At 39.4% G+C, this 10,213-nt stretch overlaps 1 protein-coding gene across 1 annotated transcript in view; it reads left to right on the top strand.

Annotated features, from left to right (window-relative positions):
* Nucleotides 1–6,991: 6,991 nt before the first annotated feature.
* Nucleotides 6,992–10,213, top strand: part of LOC138650900 (fibrillin-2-like) — a 263,684-nt gene continuing 260,462 nt past the window's right edge. The window contains exon 1 of the mRNA XM_069740769.1: nucleotides 6,992–7,065. The gene's annotated coding sequence lies outside the window, so the exon portion shown is untranslated. The remainder of the gene's footprint in view (nucleotides 7,066–10,213) is intronic.

The raw sequence follows: 10,213 nt of genomic DNA, 5'->3' as shown, positions 1-10,213 counted from the left end.
CCTACCCGGGTCGTGTAGATTCATTTCCTCGATTTCAGTTAGATAAGTTTGCCAATTACACAAACAATTAGATGTATGCTGTTCTGATTGCTCTGATTGAAGGACATAATCCGTTACTTCAATGGGTAGAATTAGATTCACAATATACGGTAATCCACGATTTGGTAAAGAAAGAAGATTAGCAATCAAGGGGTAATAATTGATGTATTCCTGCCTTGACATTTGTTTCCTTTATTGGCATTTTTTACTTTTATTGTTTAGGTGTTGTAATAGTATTGAAAACATGAATTCAGTGTACACACATGCATTAGCCAAAATAGTTATGATATCTATTTTAGATATCTCATATTACACACAAAGAAAACTAGAGTTGGTATAGTACTTCACCAAAGGAGCCACTATGGCAAGAAAATACAGCTGCTACCATATCATTAAGGGATGTTTATAAAGGGAAATGTGACAACACTGATAACCACAGGTATCAATCAGTCTTCTACATAAACTGCTAACTCTGACACAGACACGACACATTCAAAGAACAGTAGCCAAACAATAAAATAAGGAGCACATCTATGGTTAAACTGTAAAATGATAAAGTATTCCCACAAAATAATAGCTTTATAAATAATCATGTGTGTGTTTCTATATGTATATATACAGTATATAGTAAATGTATGTCTATTTGTGTATATGTAAAAACAATACATAAACATAAAACAAATAAAAAACAACAAATTAATAAATAAACGTCTGTGTATTTATATATATATATATATATACATATATATATATATATATATATAATGTGTATATATATATATATGTATATATATATATACTGTATATGCAGTATATACAGTGGGGCAAAAAAGTATTTAGTCAGTCAGCAATAGTGCAAGTTCCACCACTTAAAAAGATGAGAAGCGTCTGTAATTTACATCATAGGTAGACCTCAACTATGGGAGACAAACTGAGAAAAAAAAATCCAGAAAATCACATTGTCTGTTTTTTTAACATTTTATTTGCATATTACGGTGGAAAATAAGTATTTGGTCAGAAACAAAATTTCATCTCAATACTTTGTAATATATCCTTTGTTGGCAATGACAGAGGTCAAACGTTTTCTGTAAGTCTTCACAAGGTTGCCACACACTGTTGTTGGTATGTTGGCCCATTCCTCCATGCAGATCTCCTCTAGAGCAGTGATGTTTTTGGCTTTTCGCTTGGCAACACGGACTTTCAACTCCCTCCAAAGGTTTTCTATAGGGTTGAGATCTGGAGACTGGCTAGGCCACTCCAGGACCTTGAAATGCTTCTTACGAAGCCACTCCTTCGTTGCCCTGGCGGTGTGCTTTGGATCATTGTCATGTTGAAAGACCCAGCCACGTTTCATCTTCAATGCCCTTGCTGATGGAAGGAGGTTTGCACTCAAAATCTTACGATACATGGCCCCATTCATTCTTTCATGTACCCGGATCAGTCGTCCTGGCCCCTTTGCAGAGAAACAGCCCCACAGCATGATGTTTCCACCACCATGCTTTACAGTAGGTATGGTGTTTGATGGATGCAACTCAGTATTCTTTTTCCTCCAAACACGACAAGTTGTGTTTCTACCAAACAGTTCCAGTTTGGTTTCATCAGACCATAGGACATTCTCCCAAAACTCCTCTGGATCATCCAAATGCTCTCTAGCAAACTTCAGACGGGCCCGGACATGTACTGGCTTAAGCAGTGGGACACGTCTGGCACTGCAGGATCTGAGTCAATGGTGGCGTAGTGTGTTACTTATGGTAGGCCTTGTTACATTGGTCCCAGCTCTCTGCAGTTCATTCACTAGGTCCCCCCGCGTGGTTCTGGGATTTTTGCTCACCGTTCTTGTGATCATTCTGACCCCACGGGGTGGGATTTTGCGTGTAGCCCCAGATCGAGGGAGATTATCAGTGGTCTTGTATGTCTTCCATTTTCTAATTATTGCTCCCACTGTTGATTTCTTCACTCCAAGCTGGTTGGCTATTGCAGATTCAGTCTTCCCAGCCTGGTGCAGGGCTACAATTTTGTTTCTGGTGTCCTTTGACAGCTCTTTGGTCTTCACCATAGTGGAGTTTGGAGTCAGACTGTTTGAGGGTGTGCACAGGTGTCTTTTTATACTGATAACAAGTTTAAACACGTGCCATTACTACAGGTAATGAGTGGAGGAAACGGGAGACTCTTAAAGAAGAAGTTACAGGTCTGTGAGAGCCAGAAATCTTGATTGTTTGTTTCTGACCAAATACTTATTTTCCACCATAATATGCAAAAAAAATGATAAAAAAACAGACAATGTGATTTTCTGGATTTTTTTTTCTCAGTTGGTCTCCCATAGTTGAGGTCTACCTATGATGTAAATTACAGACGCCTCTCATCTTTTTAAGTGGTGGAACTTGCACTATAGCTGACTGACTAAATACTTTTTTGCCCCACTGTATATATATACTAGATTGTGGCCCGATTCTAACGCATCGGGTATTCTAGAATATGCATGTCCCCGTAGTATATGGACAATGATCATTCCAGAATTTGCGGCAGACTGTGCCCGTCGCTGATTGGTCGAGGCAACCTTTATGACATCATCGTTTGAAGATATTTTCTAATTCCCAGGACTGGGAGCTATTCAGGTTTTTTATTAATCAGACAAGTTCAATATCACAAACACCCATCATGTCTATAGGAAGTCTGGAAACTTTCCAGTGTATTCTGGAGTTCTACATCATGTAAGTTTGGTGCCCTTATACTTCATGAAAGTTTATGTGAGACTTGCGGTTTAAAAAAATGGACTGGGTGTAGTATCAGGAGAGTGGTCATCACAGATTAGAAAAGAGCTATCATTTACACCAGAAAGTGGCATAAAGTATAGTAGTATTCTACCCCCATAGTTGGAGTCAATGTATGACCCTGGCGCATAGAAGCCGAAAGAGATGTGTCATTAAAGGCAGGGGTGGGATTCACATTTTAACAGGTTTCCTGTTTGTGTTAAGAAACCACGTCCAATTTACAAACATGGCAATTTAAAAGCCATGCCTAGTATGTTAACCTCCCCCATTTTCATGCACACTGTCCTCAACTAAAAAATACAAGAAAGTAAAAGCGCTTTCCCCTTCTTGGAAGACCTCTACCTCCTTAGTTAGTCTCATTGCTTCCTGCCAAGAGCACATTGTCCCAGTCACTGTAAGTTACTTCTTATTATAGTGAATAATATTAAAGGATTTTCTACAAGTTTTTAAAATTAGTACTTAAGGAACTCTGCTCAAATAGGGAAGGATGAGCACCTGTTCATCTGTCACCTCAACTGTCTGTTGCACCTAATCTCTTGCCTCAGTAGACACAGGCTAAATATGTGCAAAATACGGCCACACCATGGCCAGACCACATAGAAGGGAAAAATAGCACCACACCATCATCAGACCACATATTACCACCACATCATGACTGAATTATACTACATACAGTACAAGGGAGAAATATTGCCACACCATGACCAGAATACATATTACAAAGAAATAGTGACCGAATAATACCACATTCAAAGAAATAAATATTGCCACACCATGACCGGACCACATATTACCACCATATAGTGACCAAATAGCACCATATACAAGGGAGAAATACCTCCACACCATCACCAGATCACATAATACCATCACATAGTGACTAAATAATACCACATACAAGTGACAAATACCATCACACCATGACTGGACCACACATTAGCACCACTCAGTCACTGAATACTACAATTCTGATGATTAAAAAAAAACATAATACTAATAACACTAATATCACCCACAATGACACTGTAGACAGGAGCTGTATATTTAGTATAGAGTGTATAGTGCAAAGGTAATACAGTGATCACCAATGTGATCCATTATCCATAGGATGTTTATCCATTATACATAGGATCTCTGCATATAGTGATAATGTACAGGTAATACATGTAGTGTATAGTGTAAGTGTACATGCAATACAGTGACTTACCAGTGATGTCCCTACTGTAGTTGAAGTCATTCATCTTGACTATTCTTCTTCATGTCTTGCAGATCGTTATCACTTCTTCCAGCCAGTACTCGATTCTGCAGAAAATATCACTCAGACATCTATAGCTGATCGCTACTAGATCACATTCCACACTTTTTTCCCTGACTTCTACAATGCGCCAGATGATGAAAAAAGAGGCATAGTGCTGCCCTGAACAGGACACTATTAAGCAATAATCTATGTTTTTCATTCTGGCCCCCATACAGTGATTTCACTCATCCTGGCCCCTTCTAGTAAAAATGTCCCCCCTCCTGTAATAATTTATTCCATCCCTGCCCCCTTCTGGATTAATGTCCCCTATCCTGGCCCCTCCTGTAATAATATAGTTCCTTCTGCCCCCTTTATGTAATAATGTACCCCATCCTGGTCCCCATGTGTCCCCTATGTCTCTCATCCTTGGCTCCATATGTCATCCATCCTGGTCCCAATATGTCTCTCATCCTGGTCCCTATATATCCCTCATCCAGATCCCCGTACCATATTCCCATCATCCAGGTCCCGATACCATATATCCTTCATCCAGGTTCCCATATGCCCTTCATCCCTGTCCCCATATCTCCCTCATCCAGGTCTCCTTTATGTCCCTCCTCCCGATCCCCATGACATATGTCCCGCATCCATGTCCCCATTTGTCCCCCATATTGTGCTCCTCTGTAAGAAAAAAAAAAAAAGATAAAAAGATATTGTGCGCTGTAATATATTTCAACTGAATGTGCGTCCGAGGCGGGCCCCCAGAACTGTATCTGGGCACTGATTCCTGCTTAACAATCAGTTTGTAATGATTCCATCCCTCAGTGTTTCTTAGGATGCAGTGATTGACAACTGAGTTTTCCAGTCTGTTGCAGGAGCGTGCTGAGCTGTGTGTTTTGATTGACAGCTCATCCATCCAACCTGAGACTCGATGGTGATGAGCACTCACCAGATGTTCCACATTCCCTTTATTGCTCAGTTATTTAACTGAGCTGGCAGTCCTAAATAGTGTTCAGCCATAGCTTCAGCTAAGTATGATTGTTTTCCCTGTGCCTGGTGCCATGCTCATTGATCTATCACTGCCTCACTTTGGACATCCTTCTGACCATCCATCTGTCTAATTCTTTTGCTCTGATCCACTATCCTCCCCATATTTTGATCTTGGATGTTACTTAACTACATCTTTGTCTCTTCCATCTGTTTATGACGTACCCTCCTGGCTATTTATTCGAACTCCCGACTATTACGACTCACAGCTTGTCCGTGAGAAGTAACTCAGTGTCACACGGTTCCCCCAAACCAGTGGGGACCATCTGAATCTCATCTCTGAATAAAGTGAATGCTCTTGCTTCTTTAACAAGCTTTTCATTTAGACTGGTAATAGTATATATTTTGACTAACATCAAGTCTAGCATCAGCTTTTATCAGTGGCTATGACCACTGCTGCTCACCCCTTAACAACAGAAAAGTTATGGCTCTGGCTTATGACTCCTCATCTCAACATGCTTAACATTTCACTCTCCACAAGGAGAAACGATACTTCTTGGACCCCGGTCAGATGCCTCTCACTCAACCAAACCAGATCTCCGCTTTGCACTGATGAGGGGCAGTACCCCGAAACACAGTGTCTGCAAATTGAGATTCTAGTTTGGCTATTATCCTAAGTTATGTGATAAGGCTCGTTAAAGGGTCGACATTGACTATTAGGATTGCTACTTCCAATAGGTGGCACTGGAGTTCTAGTTCTCTTCCTCTCTGAAGAGGCAATTTGGCTCTGGGAAGATGGAGACGAGAAAACAAAAGTACAAAAATGTAAAATTCTACAGTCGTGAAGGTGTTAAATGATGGCTACATTTATTCACTTTATGCACAGAGAAATGAAGCTTTTGGGCTATTGCAGGTTGGCTCTTTGGCTACTCATTGGATTGCTCCACTTTCAATCTAAGCCATACGTTGTGGCCAGTTTGTATGAAAGCCCAAGGTGCAAAATCTCCACAGGAATGGTGACCCTGTGGTGCATAGTCAATTATTTGAGCACATTCGTCTCTATTTCTTAGGTTTTTTGGCTCGGATAATATGAGAAATCTGTACAATTCTAGTCAGATTTCTTTTTTCATTGTGTGTCCACTGTCCATAGTTCTTGCCCCTAGTATGTCCCTCCTGGAGATCTATGTGTATCTGTATATGGCCATTGGGTACCTTACTTCTCGGCAACCACAATTCGCCCTTCAGAGCAGACCAGAAATAGACTTTTTGGCTCCTAGTGAATGCTTGTGAGGCTCTTATTACTTCCACAAAGTGAGGCAACTTAATTTCTGACCCTTGCTGGTCCTTAGGACCCATTAAGGCTTATTTCGTACTTTTCTCTTAGATCCCATCCTTTTCTTCAGATAGTGTGCTAAACTTTTTGTTTGCACTTTGGAAAAAAAGTCACTTTCTCATCCTTTTAATCAAAAAATTAGTATTTGACGCTAAGAATATCTGCCATTTTGAGACAATGTTTTTGTCAGACAGGAAAAGCCAAAAGTAGACACGTACATACTCTAGTTGTATTTTGCCAAACTGTCGAATCACCTCTTCAAACACGTATATTGCTCTTCCAATAAACAAAAAAAGTAACATAAATGAGCCGATGATTCCAAGCCAGAACTTGATTTATAGTGCTAGTGTTGGATTGGATTAAGTGGAAAGCATTCTGGAATGATCTGCAATGAACATAGACTGAATCTTTTAGGTGATTATGTCTACAACTCCCCCTCCCTACCCCCTCCCTTCCTTTTCTGCTTCCCCCCACCCTCTACTCAAGTTAGAAACTTTTGGATAAAGAATGTGGGAGGTTTGCACTTCTTTATGCACCCTGTAGAAGACACTCCCCATGCCCAATTTGGGTGAAGCACTACCTTTTTTTTTTTTTTTTGCTCCCATCCCAGGGAACACAACTTTACTCCTTTCTTTTCTGTCCAGTCTCCACTAAACAAAAGAACCTCTGGACACTTTACCACTCTCCGGGACCTGAAGGTATATGCCGTACATACATATATGTATCTCTGTTTCATTCTCACTCTATGCAAAGGGGATAAAAAAAAAATCTGTCTTTAATCTCGAATATATTTTGAGGCATCTTGAAGAAATTATAATTTGTGGATGTCTATTTCTAAGGCTAACTGATCTGCGAACCCATTCCAGTGTAAGCTACCGCCTATATATTAGACTATTGAGAGTTTTGCAACTTTTTCAAGCAATTATTAATATTCCTAAAGTAACAGTAAACTCTAAAACGGAATGTTGTCCAGCTCCAGATGTGAGTGGCTTGCTGCAGACAGAAGAGAACTTCTCCTTGATGTGCAAGCAGGTTTCTAATGTGCCACCAACAGTAGTGTGATCTCCGCATCACACCGCATCTTACTACATATGTGAGACTGCCATGCTGGGACTTTAAGATTCTGTCGCGGGACAAGTGTAAAATTGCTTGTGTCACTTCATGGAGTCTGCAGTGTCACTTCCATGAATAGGTCTTAGTGATCAGGGAATCAGGACATAATTGTAATGTGGATGCTTTGTTGCTGAAAATTCTGACTTGTTCCATTCACTTTTTAATCCTTTTGTGATATCCCATACACATATGCACTGCAGGGGTTTTGAATTACTTTTCTGTTGTTTTTTTTACTCTTGCTATTTTTGTGACTTTTAGCACTTTTTTATGATATATATGGTTTCTTCCAATGCATTCCGCCTACTGAAAAGTAGTCCGTCAAGTGAATGAGTGAAAGCAGCAGCAGTGCAATTTTTGTGCTCTATCTAGTTATCTATCTACAAGCAAAAGAATACAGCAGCACTCCGTAAGCACTAAGATGTATGCAAACAAAGAATATATGAAATGTGGACTGCATTACAACCATATCATGTATTCTTACAAAATCTATCTAAAGGAAGGTTCTCATTTTTTTAATCGAAATGTCACCACAATAGGCAATTAAAAACGAGAGTTGAGCGAATATGTTCAGAATCGGAAATTTGCCATATTGGTGCCCTATTCGTGCCGAATTTATGTTTGATGATCGGTTCCGAACATATTCATTCATTTCTACTCCCATTGACTCTAATGTCGTTCGGCTGTGTTCGGCGCACATTGCAAAAACAATATTGGCCGCCAATCGTAACCGGAACCGAATTTTGAAAAATTCGCTCAACTCTATTAAAAACCACACTTTTTCACTATTTTTGATGTTCTGACTCAAGTTGTTCTTCATATCTGGATGTTTTGGTTGTTACCAGGGAGGCTTTGCACCTTCGTTATTTTGGTGCTGCTCTAGTTTTTCCATTTCAATCTATCTTTCAATCTATATATCTACAAGCGAAAAGAATACAGCAGCACTCTGTAAGCACTAAGATGTATGCAAACAAGGAATATATGAAGTTTAGACTTCACTACTGCTGCCTAGAATATTCTTACATCTATCTATCTAGCTAACTCTCTATCTGTATATATGTCTATCGCTGTCCTGTAATACAGACTTTTACTTAGTCCTGCAGATTTTTGCCATCTGTTAACTATGTGTAAATGCATATAACAATGTTCCATGCTAATACTCCTTCCTTGACCAAGCATTGATATGGTTTCTTATAAGTTCTGATTTGATAACATATTTCCAATTATGCTTTTCGCAGTTCTGTCGGTCCCTTTTGTTCATTCTGCTATCTCAAGCTTCTTTTTAGATTAGAATAGGGCAGCATGAGATGTTCTAATACTGAAACACCATGCAGTAATTTTACATCATGCCGAAATCCAATGTTCCATTCCAGACAACCATTTGTATAATCTTTGCTAGTTTGAATGAGATGGTTTTTCTTCTTTTTTTTTTTTCGAAAAGGGCGCGTTGCGTGTGATGGTAGTGAAGTTGAGATCTTGTTGCCGTTAGCAAGTGGAAAACAGGGCTGTCCCGCAGCTGTGAATTGTCTCAGAGCCATCCGGTTGGCTTCGAATGAATTGTGTCTGAAAGCTGCTAGATGTTGGGATATGATTAAATATATGAACCTGATTTGCAGAAATAAAGATAAATTCAATACAATTCGTTCTAACCTTTCTCCTGATTCAAGGTTTCGAGCTGCCATTTTATACCTACTGTTGCTCATTCAGCCCTTCTAAGAACTTATATATGTTAGTCCATAAAAGGATAATGTCTATGTTCTGTACTCGTGTGGTAAATGAGATTTTTAGCAGTATAAGGAATGCATGCTCTGTACCATATAGTAAGGTTATTGCAGTCTGTGGGAGTTAATGTGGAACATGTTTGCCTTCCATGATATTAGTTACAAGAGTTAGAATTGGAGCCCCATGTAGAAATCGTGCTCCTATGTAATGGGAACAACAGATACTAAAATATCCGGGAATAATATTTAAAAAATTAGTTCAATGTAAAATGTCCTACAGTTTATTGAATAGTTCATGGTAATTCTAGCTTGATCACTATGCCATAATTGGATCATGTGCCATGTGGATGGCTTACATGATGATCCTCCCAAAATGCTATGGGTGGGGACAGTCCTGTGGGTTATAGAAAAATGGCTGAATGATGAGTGAGGGGAAAATCTAGTCCATATGTTTGTCTAGAAATACAATAAAGTATATATCTAAGAAAATGTCCCTAATTGTCTGCTAAATCCACAAGATGGCATCCACTGAAACCATAGTCAATGAAATGGTCACTGTATTTTCAGACAAACTCAGTTGATAGATATGTGCTAAAAAGGAAACCTGAAAATAACTTTATCCACAGTTTATGTTGCCGTACCAATGAGAGATCACGCCAATCTGCTGGGTACTATGTGTCTCCTTTCTATCTAACTTGCTGTATAATGTCTGTTGTCAAGCCAAATCCACCTTTAGCAACGCTGAAGGAAACACATGTTGGAAAGTGAGAGGAAGAAAGTTCCAGCACCTACTGTGCTAGTAGAACACCGATGAGGACAAGGTTTCCACTTAAAAAAAGTGGCTTAAAAGTTATGGAACATGACAAATGGTAAAGTTTCTGAATAGACTGCTTTTGCACTAAAGGCAATTTAAACTTGTCACGGGGAATAAAACATCAAGATAATGCTTTTGAATAGGTTTAGTGTGAAAGGACAGGTACGCTTATAAGCTATGAAGAAGAGCGGCCAGGCGGTA

The sequence above is a fragment of the Ranitomeya imitator genome, chromosome 1 (genome assembly GCF_032444005.1).
Source record: "Ranitomeya imitator isolate aRanImi1 chromosome 1, aRanImi1.pri, whole genome shotgun sequence".
Classification (NCBI taxonomy): domain Eukaryota; kingdom Metazoa; phylum Chordata; class Amphibia; order Anura; family Dendrobatidae; genus Ranitomeya; species Ranitomeya imitator.
The sequence above is the reverse complement of the archived record's forward strand: the minus strand, read 5'-3'. Positions and strand labels throughout refer to the sequence as shown.